General features: G+C 38.3%; 1 protein-coding gene across 9 annotated transcripts in view; it reads right to left on the bottom strand.

Moving 5' to 3' along the window:
- Window positions 1–12,125: 12,125 nt before the first annotated feature.
- LOC100511522 (uncharacterized) overlaps window positions 12,126–18,251 on the bottom strand; it is a 680,138-nt gene continuing 674,012 nt past the window's right edge. For all 9 annotated transcript variants that reach the window (XR_014815191.1, XR_014815193.1, XR_014815195.1 and 6 more), the window contains one exon: window positions 12,126–12,937. The gene's annotated coding sequence lies outside the window, so the exon portion shown is untranslated. The remainder of the gene's footprint in view (window positions 12,938–18,251) is intronic.

The raw sequence follows: 18,251 nt of genomic DNA, 5'->3' as shown, positions 1-18,251 counted from the left end.
TGAAAAGCAAAATATAAGTAATATAGATGAATTTTAAGATTTCCAGACTTCGCTCCATTAATCCTAATTTTAGGACTCTATGTGAAGGGAATTCTTACATATGTAGATAAAATTTTAAGTGAGATAAATTGACTCTAGCATTATTTGTATTATTAAAACCCTAAAAATAGCCTAAATGCCAAATAATATATAATGTTAAATTAGTGATTTTTAAACTTTTGAGAAATCTAGTGGAAGTTTTTTTTTTTTTTTTTTTTTTTAATCAAATGAAATCTTACCTGGAATTCTGTAATTAAGACACATTATAGCGTACTTGTTTTGAGGATGGTGAAATCTGGGCTGTGTCCACCTACCCCACCTCTTTTTGGCTCTTTGCAGTGGATTTTTGCAGAGGCAACTTGGGAGAACCCTATGACTTTGAACACACAGCTTGAAAATCACCCCTTCAATGAGTTGTTATTATCTAGACAATGGTATACTATGATATTCGCCAAGAATATTTGGAGCTAGGAGAAAATTTTAAAATATAGAATACAAAGCTGTAGTCTATTTTATGATCTCTATGTGAACTATGTGAAGTATATCTGAAAAAAAAGATGGAAAAGAAGTAATAAATGAATTACAAATGTTTTCTTTAAAAAATGAAAACAGCCATGATATCTGAATAGTAAGATGATGACTAATTTTAGTTGCATATTTATACTTTTTGGAATTTCTCAAGCTTTTAACAAGATGGGCATGTGGTTTTTATGTTGCAAAAAATTGTGTGTGTGTGTTTAAAATCAGTCTTGCCTAACAGACATTTTGTTTTTTTTCATTTGTTGATGGTTTATTGAAAATGCCGTGGTCCTACCAATCTTGATTCAGCTCAGTGATTGTCAAAATTTCTCATGGTATTTTTATTACAAAAATAATGGACTATGGGCTGGGTGAAATACAGTCAGGGAGAGTCACAGTTGGTTGAGCAGTTCACTCAGTTACAAATATTTACTGAGCACCTGTGACTCTGGGGCCTCTGCTGGGCCCTGAGGATGTGAAGTGAATAAGTCGGGGTTTCTGCCTTCAGAGTCGCTTAGTTCAGGGTGGAACAAGCATGAGGGCAAATAGCACAGCTCCCCAGTGACATACATCCACTGTGGGTGTGGCAGGGACATTGAAGAATGACTGTCCTCAGAGTAACATCACAGATGCGGCTTTTTTTTTTTTTTTTTTTTGTCTTTTTGTCTTTTGTTGTTGTTGCTATTTCTTGGGCCGCTCCCGCGGCATATGGAGGTTCCCAGGCTAGGGGTTGAATCGGAGCTGTAGCCACTGGCCCATGCCAGGGCCACAGCAACGCGGGATCCGAGCCGCGTCTGCAAACTACACCACAGCTCACGGCAACGCCGGATCGTTAACCCACTGAGCAAGGGCAGGGACCCTGGAGGCCTGTATAATAATATATAATCTCTATATAATATAATAGTATATAATTGTACTAACAAAGTAACTTCCTCAACTCTGAAAGCTCTTTGGGTCTGAGTGAAGAGAAGTACAGTATTCCCCCAGGAAAACGTAGCCTACTCTGTTCTTCTTCTTGAGCCTTAAGTAGAACCCCGAAGCCTTAGGTACCATGTTTAAGTAACAAGCAGTGAAAGTTAAATGGCATTTAGGAGAGGGTAATAGGACAGGAAAATGCTGGAGAATTATTTCACTAGGAAAGAAGGATGGACGAGCATGGTATTGCTTGAGTTGAATACCTGTTAAGGAGTTAAAGGTTTCAAATATCTGAAAGGCTAGCACGTGAAAGGGCAATTACATTTATTCTCTCATACTCCAGATGTCAGAAAGAAGACCATTGAAAAGGAGTCAGATTTGGGGTCAGCCTAAAAAAGAAGTAACTCTTGAAGCTCTAAAGAAGACTGGCCTGGCTTATAAGACAGAGGGACATTCAGACAAAAGCTGGACACCATCTGCCAGAAGTTCTGTAGAAGGAAATGCCGCAGGGAAGCTGGGGGTGGGGGTGGGCGCTGGACCACAAACAGTGATCGATGAAGGGGAGATGGAGGAGGAAGATGCCCTTAGAACTCCAGGTTACCTTAGATTCTGAGAGCATGCAATACCACATAATTTGATATCATAATTATTTAAATAAATGAAATTATTTTTCAAAAAAGAAATGGGGAGTTCCCGTCGTGGTGAAGTGGTTAACGAATCCGACTAGGAACCATGAGGTTGCGGGTTCCATCCCTGCCCTAGCTCAGTGGGTTAACGATCCGGCGTTGCCGTGAGCTGTGGTGTAGGTTGCAGACGCGGCTCGGATCCTGCGTTGCTGTGCCTCTGGCGTAGGCCGGTGGCTACAGCTCCGATTCAACCCCTAGCCTGGGAACCTCCATATGCCGCGGGAGCGGCCCAAGAAATAGCAACAACAACAACAAAAGACAAAAAAAAAAAAAAAAAGAAATGGGCAAAGGACTCTTGAGGCTACAGCAACTTCTAATAGATTGGAAGGGAGAAGGGTGAAAAGGCAGCCTCCTCTGAAAGGAACTTTCAGACATTCTGTCACCTTTGACATCTGAGTTTTCTTTCTCCGAGTCTACTGGGCAACAGTGAGATTTCATAGGAGAAACATCTGTTTTTAATGACTAAAAAGCAAAGAGCAATGAAGAGAACACAATGCCTGATAAGAAACTGGAAGGGAAAGGAGTAAAGAGGAATAGAAAATTTTCCCAGGAAGAGCAGGTAGCTGTGAAGACATCATAATAAAATTACTCATATTATTTTTATAATTACTAAACATTTACTATGTGCCAGATTTGGCACAAAAAGTTTTGTAAACATTGCTTCAGTTAACCCTCACAAAATCCCTAGGAGGTTGTATCAATGTCATCCTTCGTTTTATAGATAAGAAAATGGAGTCTTCGAGAGTGTAAATAGTTTGCTTGTCAGTGCTATTGAAGTTATTCAAAAGGCCACTCAAATATCTTATCCAAAGATATTCAGTCTCCAAGCATTCACAAGAGTTTATAACTCAAACTTTATATAAGGGAGAGCTATTTTACCATTTTAATATTAATTAGATCCTAAAAGCATTCTCTCAATCTCTCCCTCAGTCTCTCTCTTCTACTTTGTCTCTTTTGAATAAAGCAGAGTTGTTGCTGTATAGCCAGATGGATGCAGCCTGGATTGACAGAGGTTCTCTCTGTTTGTAAAGAACAGTTTCGTGTTCATCTACCCATCTGCTTGGTATCCATGCAACCATGAAATCAAACAGCTTTTGCATATTTATATACTTCTTCTTCCTGCCCTGCCAAGATGGAGAATTACATGGTCATTTAGAAGTTTGTCCATTTAGGAACATCTCACCACACTCAGTAGAATAAAATTACAGAGAAAATTTTTCTCCTTTTTTTCCCCAGAGAGTTCCTGTTGTAGTTAATTTAACCAGATGGATACAGTTCAGATTGACCAAGACTCCTTATAGCAGCTTATCTCAGCTGGCAAATCAGTTCTTCAAATGATTTGGCTCAGCAAAATTCCAGTTGGTTGATAAATTCACACTGTTCACGGCCACTCCTTCATTTTTCCATACTGACCCTGTTGCCCTCTATTTTGTCTTACATTGATAAGTCAAGAGAATAGGAAACATCTATTCACAGAAAGTACTCTTAGATTTTTAGTAGTCAAAGACTACTCTGAAAATTCAGATGCAACACACATTGATACTATGGCAAAGGGAATGTAAGAGATGCTTATTTTTAATAAGGACACTTTGCTAAGAATGTCATATCCACCACCATCTGAGTCTAGGGACAATATTAAAGTGAGTGTTGCTCCATGAGTCTTCTAATCTCTTAGCAGCATTCAGAGATCTGTAAACTCACTTCTAAGACACATGCAGTCTGGTCAAAGCTGGCCACTGCTAACTTTCACATGCGCCCATCACACTGCATGTGGCCCATTAGTAAACTGTTTACCTTAAATTTACCTGAATCCAAATAGGAGCAGTGGGAGGCTGCAGAATAGTCAATATGATGCCCTTCTAGACATGAACCTGACCACGGATCTCAGCCTTTGCCATATTTCTTGTTTTGTACTTTTGCTTTTCCTTCTGCCTATTTTCTTTCTTTTCTTTTTTGCCTTTTAGGGCAGTAGAAGGTATCAGAAGAAGCTATCCTGGGACTTCAGTGGCTAGGTCATGAACAAACTTGCAGTTGGTCTCTCTCAGGTCTCTTGGAATGCTCATTCTCAGGAAAGTCTGCCTAAGAACGCAGATGCTGAGCTGAAAAGATGCTAAGCACATGAAAAAGACAAGGGTGGCTGCGTAGTCGACAACCAGAGCTGAGCTTTCAGCTAGCAGCCAGCATTGCTGCTACCCATATGCGAAAGTCCAACTCAGCTGAACATTAGGAGAAGAAAGAGAGAAAGGAAAGGAAGGATTATTTGAAGAAACAATGAGTGTGAATTTCCTCAAATTAATGTCAGACCCCAAACCACAGATCAGAGGACATCAAGCAAGATAATGTACGTTATAACTAGACATAATCAAACTGAAAAATCACAGTTACAGAAAAAAAGTCTAGAGAGAAACTACGGGAAAAATAGCTTAGAAGCAAAGATAAGAATTACATCCAATTTCTCCTCAGAAATCATGCAAGCAAGTAGAGGGTGGAGTGAAATATTAAGTGTTGACAGAAAGAAAATCCCCCATGTAGAAATTTGTGCCCTGCATAATTATCCTTTGCAAAATACTTTCTCAAACAGAAATTGAAGGTATTTATTGCTAGCAGGCCTGTTATACGAATTTTTTTTTTTTAAGTGAAATATAGGGAGTTCCCGTCATGGCTCAGTGGTTGGCGAACCCAACCAGCATCCATGAGGACGCAGGTTCCTCCCTCAGTGGTTTAAGGATCCGGCGGCGTTGCCATGAGCTGTGGTGTAGGTTGCAGATGCAGCTCGGATCCCACGTTGCTGTGGCTTTGGTGTAGGCTGGCGGCTGCGGTTCTGATTGGACCCCTAGCCTGGGAACCTCCATATGCTTTGGGTGTGGCCCTAAAAAGACAAAAAGAGAAAAAAAGTGAAGTATGTTTGATTTATAATGTGTTTGTTTTAGAGGTATAGCCTGGTGATTTAGTATTTTTGCAGTTTATACTCCATTATGGATTATTATAAAGTAATAGATGTAATTCCCTGTGTTACACTGTATATCCTTGCCACTTATCTATTTTATATATAGTAGTTTATATCTGTTAATCCCATACCCTTAATTTGTCCCTCTCCCTTATGCTCTCCTCTTTGGTAAACACAAATTTGTTTCCTGTGTGTCTGGTAATACCTGTGTATTTGTTTCTGTTTTGCATATACATCCACTGTTATTATTTTTTAGATTCCACATGTAAGTGATGTCAATCAGTAATTATATTTCACTTAGCATAATATTTTCTAGGTCCATCCACACTGCTGCAAATGGCAGAATTTCATTATTTTATATGACTGAGTAATATCATATATAATCACATCTTCTTAATCCAATCATCTGTTGATGGGCACTTGCGTTTCTTCCAAGTTTTGGCTCTGTAAAGAGTGCTGCTATGAACATTGGAGTGCATGTATCTTTTCTTACTAGTGTTTTCATTTTTTTCTAGATATATACCAGGAGTGGATCATATGGTAACTCTATTTTTACTTTTGTAAGGAACCTCCACACTGTTTTCCATAAAGGCTGCGCCAGTTTACGTTCCCACCAACAGTGTTAGGAGGGTTCCCTTTTTTCTAGCGTTTATTTGTAGACTTTTTGATGATAGCCATCCTGACAGGTGTGAGGTGATATCTCGCTGAGGTTTTGCTGGGCATGTCTCTAATAACTAGCGATGTCGAACATTTTTTCATGTGCCTGTTGGGAGTCGCTATGTCCTCTTTGGAGAAATGTCTGTTCAGGTCTTCTGTCCATCCTCTGATTGGGTTGTTTGATAATTTTTTTTATGATGAATTGTATGTGCTGTTTATATAATTTGGATGTTAATCTTTTGGGTGTCACCTCATTTGCAAAAATTTTCCTCCGTTCTATAGGTTGTCTCTTCCTTTTATTGATGGTCTCCTTTGCTGTGCAAAAGGTTTTAAGTTTAATTTTTTTTTTTTTTTGTCTTTTTGCCTTTTCTAGGGCCACTCCCACGGCGTATGGAGACTCCCAAGCTAGGAGGCGAATTGGAGCCATAGCCTCCAGCTTATACCAGAGCTACAGCAACGCGGGATCCGAGCCGCGTCTGCAACCTATACCATAGCTCATGGCAATGCTGGATCCCCAACCCACTGAGCAAGGCCAGGGATCGAACTGCAACCTCATGGTTCCTAGTCGGATTTGTTAACCACTGCACCACGACGGGAACTCCTAAGTTTAATTTTAATTAGGTCCCATTTGTTATTTTTGCTCTTATTTCTTTTGCCTTAGGAGATTCGTCCAAGAAAATACTGCTACAATTTATGTCAAAGAGTGTTCTGTTCGTGTTCTAGTATGGTTTCAGTTCTTACATTTAGGTTTTTTTGTTTATTTGGTTGGTTTTTTCTTTTTTTTAACCATTTGGAGTTTATTTTTGTATATAGTGTGAGGGAATGTCCTAATCTCATTGTTTGCATGTGGCTGTCCAGTTTTCCTAGCACCAGTTGCTGAAAAGACTATCTTTTCTTCATTGTATATTCTTGCCTCCTTTATCATAGATTAATTGACCACAGTGCATGGGTTTATTTCTGGGCTCTCTATTCTGTTCCATTGATCCATGTACAAGAAATGTTAAAAAGTTGTTTAGAGAGTAGAAAAATGATGTAAGTCAAAAACTCTAGCCTCCATAAAGAAGAAGAGCATTGGAGCAGGAATAAGTGAAGGTATAGTAAAAACTATTTTTCTTATTCTTAATTAACGTAACAGATAATAACTTGTTCAAAATAATAGCAACAATATGTGTAAGTATATACATATGTGTATGCACACATACTTACGTATAAGTGAAATGAATGTCAGCAATGATACAAGGGACGGGAGAGAGAAATTAAGATTCTTTTTATAAAATACTTGCACTAGTCATGAAGTAGTACAGTGTTCTTTGTATGGACATGAAGTAGTTATAAGTTATATTGCAAGCTTGAAGACAACCACTAAAAAAGTAAAAAAAGAGAAGAGAATGATATGCTAGGAAAGGAGAAAAAATGGACCCAAAATTTGGTCAGTTAAAACTACAAAAGGCAGGAAAAGAGTGGAAGACAAAAATAGGAACAACTACAAGGGCAAAGAAGAGAAAAAGCTAACAAATATAATGGTAGATATTAGTCCAACTGTATCAATAATAATTTTGAATGTCAGTGGTCTAAATGCACCAATTAAAAGACAGATTTTCAGAGTGGATCAAAAAACCCAGCTATATGTTGTCTGAAAGAACACCACTTTAAAGATGCAGAGATTACAAGTAAATGGAAGAAGAAAAATACATCATGGTAATACTAATAATAATAATAAAAAAAACCTGGAGTATGTATATTAATTTTAGACGAGCAGACTTCAGAGTAAGGAAAGTTATCAGTGATAAAGATGAGTGTTACATAATGCTGAAGGAGTTAATTCTTTAAGAATACATAATAACCCTGAATGTTTACGCACCTAACAACAGAGCATCACATATGTGAGGCAAAAATTGATAAAACATCAAGGAGAATAGATGAATCCACTATTAGTGTCAAAGACTTTAAAGCTCATCTGTCAGAAATGGGAAGATCCAACTGGCGGAAAATCAGTAAGGACATAATTGAATACAAGAGCACCATCAATCAATTAAATGTAAGTGACACAACAAATTACTTCATCCAATGAAGTAGAATACATAATCATCTCAGGTTTATATGGAACATTCACTAAGATAGACCATATTTTGGGAATTAAAATACACCATAACAAATGTAAAATAATATAAATCATACATTTTCTTCTTTCAAATCAAAATGTAATTAAACCAGGAACCAATAACAGAAAGATATAAGGAAAATTTCTGAAAACCTGGAGATTACACAACACACTTCCAAATAACCATAGGTAAAAAATACACCTTCAAGAGAAATTAAAAATACTTTGAAATAAGTGAAAATAAAAAGTTCTTAAATTTTATGGGATGCAGTGAAAGAAGTGTTTAGAGGGAAATTTATAGTACTGAATGTATATATTAGAAAAAATATATAGATATAGAATCAACTCCTTGAGTTCCACTTTAGGAAATTAGAAAAAGTAAATTAAATTATTCAATATAACCAGAGGAAAAGATATAAAAATTAAAGCATAGATCAATGAGATTAAAAAGAGGAAATCAACAGAAAAATCAAGTTTTAAGCAAAAGGTGATTATTTGAAAAGATCAATGAAATCAGTAAGCCTCCAGCCAGGCTAAGAAAAAAAAAGAGAAAATTCAAATTGTTAGTATCAGAAATTAAAGAAGGGACATCATTACAAATCCCATGGATATGAAAAGGGTAATAAAAATATTATGAACAATTATTTGCCTATAAATTTGATAACTATATAAAACAGACCTATTCCTTGAAAGATAAAATCTGCCAAATTGACACAAGAAGAAATAAGTATGCTCTAGACTGAATGTTTTGTACCCTTCTCTCCAATCTATATATTGAAATCTTAACTTCCAATGTAATGGTAGGAGGTAGGCCCTTGGGAGGAGATTAGGTCATAAGGAAAGAGCCCTTACGAATTGTAAACAAACGTACCCTGGTGTGGGATGTTGACGAGGAGGCTCTGTGTATATGGGGGCAGGTGGTATATGGGAATTCACTGTATTTTAAGCTTCATTTTGCTGTTACCCTAAAACTACTCCAAAAGGAAATGCAATTTAAAAAGCAACAACACTACATTCAAAAAAAAAAAAAAGCGGGGGGGGAGTTTCCATTGTTGCTCAGTGGGTTAAAGAACCTGACATGGTGTCCATAAGGATGTGGGTTAAATCCCTGGCCTCACTCAGCAGGTTGAGAATCCAGCATTGCTGAAAGCTGCAGTGTAGGTCACAGGTGCAGCTCAGATCTAGTGGTGCCATGGCTATGGTGCAGTTTGGCAGCTTTGGCTCTGATTCGACTCCTAGCCTTGGAACTTCCATATGCCGCAGGTGTGGCTGTAAAAAGAAAAAAAAGGACCTTTTTTTTTGCTTAGACTTTAGCAGAAAAAAATGAGGTAGGATTGTCAGTACACATAAACTGTGAGCACATCAAGAACTCTTTGCTGCTTAAAAATATTCTTCATTGAATTTACCTGTTAATACAAGAATCCTGACAAAATGTTAAAGGTTGGCTCCATGATTAGCTTATATTTTCCCTGTTCAGCAAATGGTAAGAGAAAAAAATACCTCTGACTGAGTTGCAGCATGAAAGCAATTTACCACCTCATCACCCTTAAACAAAAGGTTCAAATCAAAGTGTGTTCAATCTTGACATATACCATATGCCTAAAAATGCTCACTGATTAGAAACTTGGGTGTAAGAATAATAATGCATATGAATGCCAACCAGTAAATATTTCAGTGATTTTTTTTTTTATTCTGCACAGTTGGATGTTGGATAATTCAGGTGCTTGGTAGGGAAGGGGTATGTAATCAAATTTCTGCATTTTGAAATGAGTACATCAGGGTCAAAAATAGCGACATGAAACACAAGGACTAGCACCCAAGCAGTCCCAAATACATTTTTCTCCACTTTTTTAAAAAAACTATAATTCTAGACAAAGAATTGTCTTAGTACCTAACTAGTGGTACTGACTCAATAAGTGCTTCCTGGAGAGATGTTATGAGTTGGAAGAGTTTGAACTCATCCATATCTCTCTAGAACCGTCTAGGCAAGAAATGCATTGATCAGGTGAAAAATTGGAATAGACTGGAGTCTACTCAGCATCATTTGGTGAAAACAGTTCTTCAGGACATTTATCTTCTTTCCTCAGTGAGTCTATGGTAATCTCCCCTTTAGGTTCCATCCCTTCTCTACTTAAAGCTCTGCAGTGGCTTCTGGCTCACTTGGAAAAAAATCCAGAGTCCTTGCAATGGCCTTAGATTTCCTGCTGCTCTCGGCCACACAGGCTGCTACACTTTTCCTCCTGTGTCGGGACCTTTGCTAGTGCTGCTTCCTCTTCCTGACGCTTCTCCCAGCTATCTACATGGCTAACTCCCTGATTTGCTTCTTGCTTTATCTTAAATGTCACATTAATGAGGCCTTCCCTCTCTAATTTATACAAAATAGTTATATCTCTCTTTATCCATGGATACTCTTTTCCTGCTTCTGTTTTTCAATAGATTGTCTATTGCCAGGCTGCCCACATTAAAACACAAATTCCTTGAGGGAGGGCTGTGCTTTTGTCTGTTCTGCTTATTTCTATATCCTTAATTCCTAGAACAATGCCCGGCACAGGGTAGAGGCTCATGAAATATTTCTTGCATATAAGAATTTGAGGTGATTGTGGGTATGAGACAGTTTGGCTTCTTTCCTTTCTTTTTGTTATTGCCCCACCTGTATGGAAGTTCCGGGCTAGGGGTCAAATCAGAGCTGCAGCTGAGGCCTATGCCACAGCCGTGGCAATATCGGATGTGTCTCATATCTATGAACTTTGCAGCAGCTTACGACCATGCCAGATTCTTAACCCACTGGGCAAGGCCAGGGATCAAACCTGCATCCTCACAGAGACAACGTCAGGTCCTTAACCACTGAGCCACAATGGGAACTCTCTGAAGTCTTTTCTGATGTTAAAGACCAAGGGTTTTTTGGGGGGATAGGGGGAGGGTGCTGTGTCTGTGGCATGTGGAAGTTTCTGGACCAAGGATTGAACCCATGACAGCAGTGACCATGCTGGATCCTTAATTTCTAGGCCACCAGGGAGCTTCAGGACTGAGTTTTTAAATTCAGTTTCTTTTGGATAACTGTTTGGCTAGTATTTTGCTCTAAGTGATAGGATGTCTGCACTGGGATCCCACAGAAATGTCTGTGTTTCTACTAATAAGGATACCATATGTAGGACATTTGTAGAATGCTATATTTTCCTTACTATAAACTTCATAATTATTATTTTACTTGACCTTCATGACATAGTATGGAAGATATTATCATTATTCTCTCTCTTCTTTTTAAGCTAGGAAATCCGATACTTTACCAGGAGTGAAGGGTCAGTACTTTAAAGATAAGAAACGTAATAATCCCAAAGAGAATATAGATTCAACCAAGACCTAAATTTAGCCTGGTAAAAGGAAAGACTTAGAAAATATTAAGTCTTTTGAAATTTAGAGGCAGTATATGGAAGCATAGACTTAATTCCAATAGAGTGAGGAAGATTTCTTTTTTTAATAATTAGATCCTAAAAATGGCACTGACACCTTGGGAGTGACTCATTACTAGAAATGGTATAACAAAGACTGAACTATTTGGTCTCCAGCCAAACTTGTCACAGAGAGGATGCCACAGAGGAAATGCCAGGTATTCCTTAAACCCAGTGATCTATGAATCCATAAAAATGCATCCCATTTTCTGCTCCAAAGACTATTTTAAATCTTAGAGTGATGAAAAAAGCTGTTATGAATAAGGTTGAAAAAAATCACCGTGTCTTGCATAGCCTCCTCCTTTATCTCAGGTAGACTGTAAGAAGAATCCATGGTATATATTTCAAGTAGAGGGCTTGAAGGCTTAACAATAAAACCAAAGAAAGAACATCAGCCCAGGCAATACCAGCTGCCATAGCAGCAGGAGAACAAGTAGCTCAAATTTCCTTTCAACACTTGATGCAAACAGTCCAGTTTTGTGCTGAAACTCTGCAAAAGCTGCCCAGCGTGGGGAGCAAGGTCAGAATTCGTAGACTCTACGGTTGGCAGTGTAGGAGACTGGTGGGAGAAGGTCAGGTGCTGTTAAGAGATGGCATTTTCCATCCTGGGGACTGAATTGTTGTCTGTAAGTGCCTTTAACAGAAATCCTTATTCCCTTCTGGCCTGATTTGCAGCCAAGTTGTGTGGGCTAGAAATTCCGAACAGACAAACGAGGGTGTCCCCCTCCCCAGAGCACTCACCAGGAAGCCTGTTCACTCAGCGACCATCTTTCATCTGCACGGTTTGAGATTAATAAAATACTGGTGTGTCAATGCTGAGAACTCATTTTATTCAAGTGATACTTGAAACCAAGATCTGGGATAAGGGAGAGGAGTTGAAATGGAACACTTAACCAAGGGACACGTGAAAAGATAAAACTTTTCGTCTTGTTGCGTTTCCATGACATTTGAAAATTTAACAAACATACAATGTTATGTTTACATAAAAGGAATCATGAAAGTGGTTATGATGAATATGCAAAAGGAGAGCTTGATCTTCCTTCAGCATGTTCTGTGAGGGAACTTCAGCGTCAGTGAACAGCCCTGAACAAGAAACCTTACGGAACTTTGGTCTGAAGAACACTTGACTCTGATTCTGTTGCAGCCTTACTGCCCGGTCTCTGCTGGCTCCCACTGTGTGATCCAGGAAACCCTCTGCCCCAGCTCCGTCCAGGCTCAGTTCTTCCCACCCACATGACTCACAGAAAAATAGTCCAGTTTCAGGGACCACTGCACTGGTTCCAGGCTTTTGCCTTTGCTCATTTTCATTCTGTCTGGAAGGCTCCCTCTCACCTTCTCAATCCGACAAGCTCCTTTTCCTCCTAAAACCAGTGAAATGGTACAAGCATCCAAGTATAGAAAGACAACATTCTTAACAGGAAGACAAAAGCAGGTTCTCCACGGGGGAAAAAAAATGGGCTTTCAGGTGTAAAGGGAACAGAAAAATAAATTCCTAGCACAAGACAGGTACTTAGTAAAAAATACTTGTTAAACAAATGTCTGTTCTCGTGTATGTAAGTTCTCAGAGGGTAGACGACACAGTTGCCTTTCTTAAAGAAGGTACTTGATGATGTTATTCAGAACACTGAAAAATAAAAAGTAAATCAAATGTGGGGATCTTTTTGTTAAGGACAAAATGACAAACTATAAATATTAAAACTATTTGTCAATTGGCCAGCAAATTGTTGGAAATGTTACAAAACTGAAGATATTTTATCACAAGATAGATTTATAACACGAGTAGATTTTTATTCTAAAAGTCAACATGACTTTCAATGCACTTAATTAAAAAGTATTACATAGTTTATGTGCAAATAGCAGTCCCTTGTCATCCTACCTTCTTTTCACTCCCTAGAGGAAACAACCTTCAATATTTTAAACTTTTTTTTTTTTTTTTTAGTATGCACTCATATTTTTACATCAAATACTGGTACTGTTGTCTGTTACTATTTTTTGATATCATGGAATTACTGGATTATTAAATGCCCATATATGCCATATCCTGTACATCTGCACCCAGCACCCTGCTCAGGACTCTCTACTTCAGTCTACACTGGCTGCTTTCTAGGTCAGCTGTGTGAATGTAGTACTGAGAGTCCTGTTTATTAAAAAAAAAAATCAACACAACCTAGAATAGATTTACAAGGAGATCCTGCTGAATAGCATTGAGAACTATGTCTAGATACTCATGTCGCAACAGAAGAAAGGGTGGGGGGAAAAAACTGTAACTGCAATGTATACATCTAAGGATAACCTGACCCCCTTGCTGTACAGTGGGGAAAAAAAAAAAAATCATTTCAGATCTCCCTGGTGGCCTCCCAGGTTAAGGATCTGGCATTGCCATTGCTGTGGCTTGGGTTGCGGCTGTGGTGGGGGTTTGATCCCTGGCCTGGGACCGCCCTCAGGCTGAGAGTGTGGCAAAAAAAAACCCCAAACTCCTCTGTCCTTATTCCCAGTTCTCCTGCTTTCCTCTTTCCTTGCTCAGTGGACTGAATCCTCTAGAGAAGCAATTCTCAGCCTATTTGGTTTCAGAATTCTTTTAACTCTTTTAATGATTGAGGCCCCCAAAGAGTTTTAAGTGAGTGACATCTAGTCATTTGTATGTATTAGAAGTTAAAACTGGGAAATTAAAACTTTTTATTAATTCATTAAAACAATGTTAATGAACACATTGCATGTTCACCTAGATACAATATATGAAAAATTAGTGGAAAAGTGTCATTGTGGAAGTTCCTGTTGTGACTCAGTGGGTTAAGAACCTGACTAGTTTCCATGAGGATTCAGGTTCAATCCCTGGCCATGCTCACTGGGTTAAGGATCTGGCATTGCCATAGCTATAGCGTAGGTTGCAGATGTGGCTCTGATCTGGTGTTACTGTGGCTATGGCTTAGGCCAGCGGCTAAGGCTCTGGTTTAACCCCTAGCCTAGGAACTTCCATATGCTGCAGGTGCAGCCCTAAAAGGAAAAAAAAAAAAAAGTTAGCGTTTTCTGTTTTGGCAAATCTTTTTGAAAAAAATTTTTATATATTTTATTGAAGCATAGTAGACATACTATGTTAATTTCTGCAAAGTGACTCCCTTCAGTTACACACATATATATTCTTTTCCACATTCTTTCCCATTATGGTTTATCATAGGCTATTGAGCACAGTTCCTTGTGCTATACAGGGGGACCTTGTTGTTTACCTATCCTATGTATAATATTTTGGCAAATCTTTTAAATGCCTAGTTGAATAGAAGATTGCAGGTTTTCATATCTGCTTCTGTATTGTATTTGCTGTGATAACAAATGTCACGAAGCCTCAAGAAACCCTGCTCTACGGTACTGAGAGAATGAAAATAAAAAAGGCAAGTAACACCTTTGCATTGCAAGGAGAGTGGTTTTGCCTTTGCAGACACCCTGATAGGGTCTTAGAGATTCCAAGTTATATGAATCACACTTTGAGAATCAGTGACCTAGCAACTTCTTCTAGTAAAAGGAAAATAAAATTTTTCAAAACTTGCAATTCTAACAAGTTTTCTAACCGCATACTAGATTCAGTATTTAGACGAATGTAGAATTCTAGATTGGAAATAATTTTCCTCATTATTTTAAGGCATCTCTCTTGCTTTTCACCTTCAGGTTGTTGGTGTGATGTTTGGCAACATTCTGATTCTCAGTTCTAATTTTTGTTTTTATTTTTAAAAGTTTTTTTATTAAAGGATAGTCAATTTATAATGTTCTTTCAATTTCTGCTGTACAGCAAAGTGACCCAGCTATGCATATATGTACTTTTTTTTTTTTCATACTATCTGCCATCATGTTCCAATCCAAGAGATTGGACATAGTTCCCCGTACTATGTAGTAGGACCCCATTGCTTATCCACTCTAAACGTAACTGCATCTACAACCCCAAACTCCCAGTACATACCACGCTTTCCCCCCTGGCAACCACAAGTCTGCTTTCCATGTCTGTGATCAGTTTCTGTTTTGTAGATAGGATCCTTGGTGTCATATTTTAGATTCCACATATAACTGATATCATGTGGTAATTGTCTCTTTCTCACTTCATTTAGTATGAGAATCTTTAGTTCCATCCATGTTGCTGCAACTGCCAATATTTTGTCCTCTTTTATGGCTAAGTAGTATTCCATTGGATATATGTACCACATTTTCTTAATCCATTCATCTGTTGATGGACATTTAGGTTGTTTCCTTGTCTTGGATATTGTGAATAGTGCTGCAATGAAGATATGGGTGCATGTATTTTTTGATTGAGTGTTTTGTCCATATATATGCCCAGGAGTGGGATTGCTGGATCATATGAGTTCTATAGTTAGTTTTCTGAGGTACTTCTATACTGTTTTCCATAGTGGAAAAAACTATACCAATTTACATTCCCATTAACAGTGAAGGAAGTTTCCCTTTCTCCATACGCTCTCCAGCACTTGTTATTCATGGACTTGATAATGATGGCCATTCTGATTGGTGTGAGGTGGTACCTCGCTGTGGTTTTGATTTGCATTTCTCTAATAATTAGTGATGTTGAGCATTTTTTTCATGTGCCTACCAGCTAATCATATGTCTTCTTTGGAGAAATGTCTGTTTAGGTCTTCTGTCCGTTTTTCAATTAGGTTGTTTTTTTGTTGTTGAGCTCAATTCTTTTTACATGCCTCCCCCTTTTTGATCATTTGAAGCTTTTACGATTCTCTTTTTATTTCCAGTTTCATTGTACTGGGCACTTACAAGTTCTTTGAATCTTCAAAGTCATGTCTTTTTCTTGTATTTGTATTTTGATAATTTCTTCTCTTCTATTTTGTTTTCTTTCTGAAACTCTCATTGTTCAGATAGGTGATCTTGTGGTTGGATCCTCTTTCTTATATTTCCACCGCTATTTTCTACCTCTTTGGGTTTTTTGGTTTTACTTTCTGTGAGATTTTCTCAATATTATCTTCCAGCTCCTCTGATTTCATTTTAGTTATTATAGTCTTTAATTTATGGGAGTAATATCTTTGAAGATTTTAATTATATACTTTTGATTAATCTTTTTCCTGATGCTTGCCTTATAGCTTTAGGTACCTTTTTATTTTTTATCTTTTACTTTTTTTTTTTTGCTTTTTAGGGCCACATTTGTGGCACATGGAAGTTCCCAGGCTGGGGGTTGAATTGGAGCTGCAGCTGCTGGCCTACACCACAGTCACAGCAACACAGAATCTGAACTGCCACAGCTCATGGCACACCACAACACAGCTCATGGCAACTCCAGATCCTTAACCCACTGAGTGAGGCCAGGGATTGATCCTGCATCTTCATGCATGCTAATAGGGTTTGTTAGGATTGAGCTGCAATGGGAACCCCCAGGTTCCTTTTTTTAAAAAATAACATTTCATAGAGCTTTCCTCAAATGCCTGGTGATCCTTGACTGTCAACTCTCAGAATGAGGCACTGAATATCTGACTGGCAGGATGTGCTGAGTGGTGGGCACACTGGAGGTGATGGAGCAGGGTCCCAGCTATTTCAGTGGAAGATCTGTGCCTGTCAATATCTGTAGAACTTTCCTCTTGTCTGGCTTGGAGGAGTCCTCTGAGACTTCCCCGGAGGGTACAACCTACCTGTCATCATTCTCAGAGCAGAACAGCATATAAAACTTCCACCAAAATCTGTTTTCACCTCCACCTTCACCCACATCTGGCTCTCTGGCACAGGGTGCCAAGTTCTCCAGGGAGTCACTATCCTGGCTTTACTGAATTGGGAAGGGGAAGTCTGTGGTTATAAGAACTAGGGCTGGGAATCTGGGGATCTACTTCTTCCTTAGACTTGTCATCATTCTTCCCATTTCCAGTTCCAATTTCTTCTTTCTTGGGTGCCATTAGCATTTTGCATTACCCTTCGTAGGCCCTTAGGTTTCACCTTTCTCTGCCCTCAGTTACCATTCAGTCCATGATGCCAATCTTCCAAAATGTCATTGACATGTCTGAGATCTCCTCTTTGTGATTTTGAGAGAGTAAACTTAAAAAAAAATCTCTTTTTCAGAAAGAACAGAGGTGAATGTGTGTTCCACCTACGGCATTTATCTGGCAGTCAGCTGCATGTCTATCATGCTTTTAAAACAATCTAAAAAACCTGTTCATGCACTTTACACATTTTTGAATTGACCTTAATGCTTGAAGTCATGACCCTTATTTAGTATAGCTCAGATTCCAGCATTTATTCTGGCCATAATCTGTTTACAAAATTTTGAATTACTATATAATAAAAACCAGTCTTTAGTTGTATCTTTTATAGAATGTAAAAGACTCAATAACTTTGTCTCTTATTTTATGGAATTTATATTTTCAACAATAAGATGTATGATGGGGGAGTTCCCATCATGGGTTAGTGGTTAGAGAACCCAGCTAGCATCCATGAGGACGTGGGTTTGATTCCTGGCCTTGCTCAGTGGGTTAAGGATCTGGTGTTGCTGTGAGCTGTGGTGTAGGTTGTAGACACAGCTCGGATCCCGCATTGCTGTGGCTCTGGCATAGGTTGGTGGCTACAGTTCCGATTGGACCCCTAGGCTGGGAACCTCCATATGCCATGGATGCAGCCCTAAAAGACAAAAAGACCAAAAAAAGAAAAAAAAAGGTGTATTATAGGTTTATTTTTAAAGTTTAGTAAAGCTCTGAGAACATAGAAGAGATTCAAGGTAGAAGTTATATGCTAGGGTTCAAATGGATGATTAAGACATTAAGTGATATAGCTTAGAGGGTTTGTGGAAAACCAGGGAGGTATATCATTTTATAGATGAAAAAACATAAAGGAAAAGTTAAATGACTTAAAAAAATTGTAATTCTATGTTTACGAAGTATGGCTTGGGTGTAAAACCTTTGTTTTCAAATATCTAGTTTAGTCCTTTTTTTTTGACCCAGATAAACATTTTG

Source organism: Sus scrofa, chromosome 9 (assembly GCF_054392235.1).
Source record: "Sus scrofa isolate SSC_HxYL_T2T_F1_AM1 chromosome 9, Sscrofa_HxYL_maternal_Yorkshire_Landrace_v2.0, whole genome shotgun sequence".
NCBI lineage: Eukaryota > Metazoa > Chordata > Mammalia > Artiodactyla > Suidae > Sus > Sus scrofa.
This window is presented reverse-complemented; position numbering and strand designations above follow the sequence as displayed.